This window comes from Calliopsis andreniformis, chromosome 11 (assembly GCF_051401765.1).
Source record: "Calliopsis andreniformis isolate RMS-2024a chromosome 11, iyCalAndr_principal, whole genome shotgun sequence".
In the NCBI taxonomy this organism is placed as follows: domain Eukaryota; kingdom Metazoa; phylum Arthropoda; class Insecta; order Hymenoptera; family Andrenidae; genus Calliopsis; species Calliopsis andreniformis.
The window spans coordinates 4340620-4346619 of NC_135072.1; positions in this window are offsets into that span (position 1 = coordinate 4340620).

Sequence of the window (6000 nt, forward strand, 5' to 3'; positions counted from 1 at the left end):
GACGTTTGAGGATTGAGTATTGAGGATTGAGAATTGAGGATTGAGGATTGAAATTGAGTATTGAGGATTGAAGGTTGAGGATTGAGATTTGATTATTGAATATTGTGGATTGAGTATAGAACCATGAGGATTCAGGATATTCTATTGAGTGTTGGGAAATGAGGATTGATGGTTGAGTATTGAGGATTCATGGCTGAGGGTTGTGTGTTGAATATTGAGGGTGGAGGATTGAAGATTGAGGATAGAGGATTGAGGATTGAAGATTGAGTATTCATGATTGAATACAGAGGATTGAGGATTGAGGTTTGAGGATTGAGGATTGAGGACTGAGGATTGAGGACTGAGGATTGAGCATTGAGGATTGAAGATTGAGGACTGGCGATTGAGGATTGAGGTTTGAGGATTGGGTATTGAGGATTGAAGAATGAGGATTGAGGATTGAGGATTGAGGATTGAGGGTTGAGGATCTAGGACTGGAGATTGATTATTGAGGATTGAAGATTGGGGATTGAGGATTGAGGATTGAGGATCCAGAATTGGAGATTGATTATTGAGGATTGAAGATTGAGGATTGATGATTGAGGATTGAGAATAGAGAATTGAGGATGAGGACTGAGGGTTGAGGATTGGGGTTTGAGAAATGAGGATTGAGGATTGAGGATTGAGGATTGAAGATTGAGTATTGAGAATTGAGGATTGAAGATTGAGGATTGAGGATTGAGGATTGAGGATGAGGACTGAGGGTTGAGAATTTAGGTTTGAGAAATGAGGATTGAGGATTGAGGATTGAGGATTGAGGGTTGAGGATTGATGATTGGGTATTGAAGATTAAGTATTGATCACTGTTGAATGAGGATTGAGGATTGAGGATTGAGGATTGAGGATTGAGGATTGAAGATTGAAAATTGAGGATTGAAGATTGAGGATTGAGGATTGAGGGTTGAGGATGGAGGATGAGGGCTGAGGGTTGAGGATGGAGGATGAGGGCTGAGGGTTGAGGATTGAGGTTTGAGGACTGAGGACTGAGGATTGAGGATCGAGAGTTGAGGATTGAGGATTGAGGATTGAGGATAGAGGATTGAGTATTGAGGATTGATGATTGAGGGTTGAAGATTGAATATTGAGGATTGAAGATTGAGGATTGATGATTAAGGATTGAGGATGGAGGATGAGGGCTGAGGGTTGGGGATTGAGGTTTGAGGACTGAGGACTGAGGATTGAGGATTGGGAATTGAGGACTGAGGGTTGAGGATTGAAGATTGAGGATTGGGTATTGAGGATTGAAGAATGAGGATTGAGGATTCAGGATTGAGAATTGAGGACTGAAGGTTGAATATTGATGAATGAAGATTAACGATTGAGGATTGAGTGTTGTGGATTGAGGACGAGGACTGAGGGTTGAGTATTGACTCTTGAGGTCTGAGGATTGAGGATTGAGGATTGCGAATTGAGGATTGAGGATTGAGGATTGAGGATTGAGGGTTGTGGATTGAGGACGAGTACTGAGGGTTGAATATTGATGATTGAGGTCTGAGGATTGAGGATTGAGGATTGAAAATTGAGGATTGAGGATTGAGGATTGAGGATTGAGGATTGAAGATTGAGTATTGATGATTGAGGATTGAGAGTTGAGAATTGAGGATGAGGACTGAGGGTTGAGGATTGAGGTTTGAGAAATGTGGATTGAGGATTGAGGATTGAGGATTGAAGATTGAGTATTGAGAATTGAGGATTGAGGATTGAGGATTGAGGATTGAGGATTGAGGATGGGGACTGAGGGTTGAGAATTTAGGTTTGAGAAATGAGGATTGAGGATTGATGATTGAGGATTGAGGATTGAGGGTTGAGGATTGATGATTGGGTATTGAAGATTGAGTATTGATCACTGAGGATTGAAGATTGAGGACTGGCGATTGAGGATTGAGGTTTGAGGATTGGGTATTGAGGATTGAAGAATGAGGGTTGAGGATTGAGGATTGAGGATTGAGGGCTGAGGATCTAGGATTGGAGATTGATTATTGAGGATTGGAGATTGGGGATTGAGGATTGAGGATTGAGTATCTAGGATTGGAGATTGATTATTGAGGATTGAAGATTGAGGATTGATGATTGAGGATTGAGAATTGAGAATTGAGGATGAGGACTGCGGGTTGAGGATCGAGGTTTGAGAAATGAGGATTGAGGATTGAGGATTGATTGATTGACGATTGAGTATTGAGAATTGAGGATTGAGGATTGAGGATTGAGGATTGAGGATTGAGATTGAGGACTGAGGGTTGAGAATTTAGGTTTGAGAAATGAGGATTGAGGGTTGAGGATTGAAGATTGAGGATTGGGTATTGAGGATTGAAGAATGAGGATTGAGGATTGAGGATTGAGGATTGAGGATTGAGGACTGAAGGTTGAATATTGATGAATGAAGATTAACGATTGAGGATTGAGGGTTGTGGATTGAGGACGAGGACTGAGGGTTGAGTATTGACTCTTGAAGTCTGAGGATTGAGGATTGAGGATTGCGAATTGAGGATTGAAGATTGAAGATTGAGGATTGGGTATTGAGGATTGTAGAATGAGGACTGAGGATTGAGGATTGAGGATTGAGGATTGAAAATTGAGAATCGAGGATTGAAGATTGAGGATTGACGATTGAGGATTGAGGATTGAGGATTGAAGATTGAGTATTGAGGATTGAAGATTGAGGATTGAGGATTGAGTATTGAGGATTGAGGATTGAATATTGAGGGTTGAGGATTGAGGATTGAGGATTGAGCATTGAGGATTGAAGATTGAATATTGATGATTGAAAATTGAGGATTGAGGATTGAGGGTTGTGGATTGAGGACGAGGACTGAGGGTTGAGAATTGACACTTGAGGTGTGAGGATTGAGGATTGAGGATTGCGAATTGAGGATTGAAGATTGAAGATTGAAGATTGAGGATTGGGTATTGAGGATTGTAGAATGAGGACTGAGGATTGAGGATTGAGGATTGAGGATTGAGAATTGAGAATCGAGGATTGAAGATTGAGGATTGAGGATTGAGGATTGAGGATTGAGGATTGAAGATTGAGTATTGAGGATTGAAGATTGAGGATTGAGGATTGAGGATTGAGGATTGAGAATTGAGGATTGATGATTGAGGGTTGAAGATTGAATATTGAGGATTGAAGATTGAGGATTGATGATTAAGGATTGAGGATGGAGGATGAGGGCTGAGGGTTGGGGATTGAGGTTTGAGGACTGAGGACTGAGGATTGAGGATTGGGAATTGAGGATTGAGGGTTGAGGATTGAAGATTGAGGATTGGGTATTGAGGATTGTAGAATGAGGACTGAGGATTGAGGATTGAGGATGGAGGATTGAGAATTGAGAATCGAGGATTGAAGATTGAGGATTGAGGATGAGGATTGAGGATTGAGGATTGAAGATTGAGGATTGAGGATTGAGGATTGATGATTGAGGATTGAGGATTGAGGATTGAGGATTGAAGATTGAGGATTGGGGATTGAGGATTGACGTTTGAGGATTGAGTATTGAGGATTGAGAATTGAGGATTGAGGATTGAAATTGAGTATTGAGGATTGAAGGTTGAGGATTGAGATTTGATTATTGAATATTGTGGATTGAGTGTTGAACCATGAGGATTCAGCATATTCTATTGAGTATTGGGAATTGAGGATTGATGGTTGAGTATTGAGGATTCATGGCTGAGGGTTGTGTGTTGAATATTGAGGGTGGAGGATTGAAGATTGAGGATAGAGGATTGAGGATTTAAGATTGAGTATTCATGATTGAATACTGAGGATTGAGGATTGAGGTTTGAGGATTGAGGACGAGGACTGACGGTAGAGGATTGAGGTTTGAGGATTGAGGATTGAGGATTGAGGACTGAGGATTGAGGATTGAGGATTGAGTATTGAAGATTGAGTATTGATGCCTGAGGATTGAGGATTGAGGATTGAGGATTGAGGATTGGGGATTGAATATTGAGTACTGAGGATTGAAGATTGAGGATTGAGGATTGAGGATTGAGGATGGAGGATGAGGGCTGAGGGTTGAGGATTGAGGTTTGAGTAGTGAATCCTGAGAATTCAGGGTATTCTATTGAGTATTTAGAATTGAGGATTGATGGTTGAGTACTGAGGACTGAGGATTGAGGATTGAAGGTTGAGTATTGAGGATTCAGAATTGAGGTTTGAGGACTGAGGATTGAGGATTGAAGATTGAGTATTGAGGATTGAATTTTGAGGATTGAGGATTGAGGATTGAGGATGATGTCTGAAGGTTGAGGATTGAGGTTTGAGGACTGAGGACTGAGGATTGAGGACTGCGGATTGAGGATGGGGGCTGAAGGTCGGGGATTGAGGTTTGACGGCTGAGGACTGAGGATTGAGGATTGAGAATTAAGGATTGTTGATAGAGGATTGAAGATTGAGGATTGGGTATTGAGGATTGAAGAATGAGGATTGAGGATTGAGGATTGAGGATCTAGGATTGGAGATTGATTATTGAGGACTGAAGATTGGGGATTGAGGATTGAGGATTGAGGCTCTAGGATTGGAGATTGAAGAGTGAGGATTGAGGATTGAGGGTTGAGGGTTGAGGACGAGGACTGACGGTTGAGGATTGAGGTTTGAGGATTGAGGATTGAGGACTGAGGATTGAGGACTGAGGATTGAGCATTGAGGATTGAAGATTGAGGACTGGCGATTGAGGATTGAGGTTTGAGGATTGGGTATTGAGGATTGAAGAATGAGGATTGAGGATTGAGGATTGAGGATTGAGGGTTGAGGATCTAGGACTGGAGATTGATTATTGAGGATTGAAGATTGGGGATTGAGGATTGAGGATTGAGGATCCAGAATTGGAGATTGATTATTGAGGATTGAAGATTGAGGATTGATGATTGAGGATTGAGAATAGAGAATTGAGGATGAGGACTGAGGGTTGAGGATTGGGGTTTGAGAAATGAGGATTGAGGATTGAGGATTGAGGATTGAAGATTGAGTATTGAGAATTGAGGATTGAAGATTGAGGATTGAGGATTGAGGATTGAGGATGAGGACTGAGGGTTGAGAATTTAGGTTTGAGAAATGAGGATTGAGGATTGAGGATTGAGGATTGAGGGTTGAGGATTGATGATTGGGTATTGAAGATTAAGTATTGATCACTGTTGAATGAGGATTGAGGATTGAGGATTGAGGATTGAGGATTGAGGATTGAAGATTGAGTATTGAGGATTGAAGATTGAGGATTGAGGATTGAGTATTGAGGATTGAGGATTGAATATTGAGGGTTGAGGATTGAGGATTGAGGATTGAGCATTGAGGATTGAAGATTGAATATTGATGATTGAATATTGAGGATTGAGGATTGAGGGTTGTGGATTGAGGACGAGGACTGAGGGTTGAGAATTGACACTTGAGGTGTGAGGATTGAGGATTGAGGATTGCGAATTGAGGATTGAAGATTGAAGATTGAAGATTGAGGATTGGGTATTGAGGATTGTAGAATGAGGACTGAGGATTGAGGATTGAGGATTGAGGATTGAGAATTGAGAATCGAGGATTGAAGATTGAGGATTGAGGATTGAGGATTGAGGATTGAGGATTGAAGATTGAGTATTGAGGATTGAAGATTGAGGATTGAGGATTGAGTATTGAGGATTGAGGATTGAAGATTGAGGATTGAGGATTGAGGATTGAGGATTGATGATTGAGGATTGAGGATTGAGGATTGAGGATTGAAGATTGAGGATTGGGGATTGAGGATTGACGTTTGAGGATTGAGTATTGAGGATTGAGAATTGAGGATTGAGGATTGAAATTGAGTATTGAGGATTGAAGGTTGAGGATTGAGATTTGATTATTGAATATTGTGGATTGAGTATAGAACCATGAGGATTCAGGATATTCTATTGAGTGTTGGGAATTGAGGATTGATGGTTGAGTATTGAGGATTCATGGCTGAGGGTTGTGTGTTGAATATTGAGGGTGGAGGA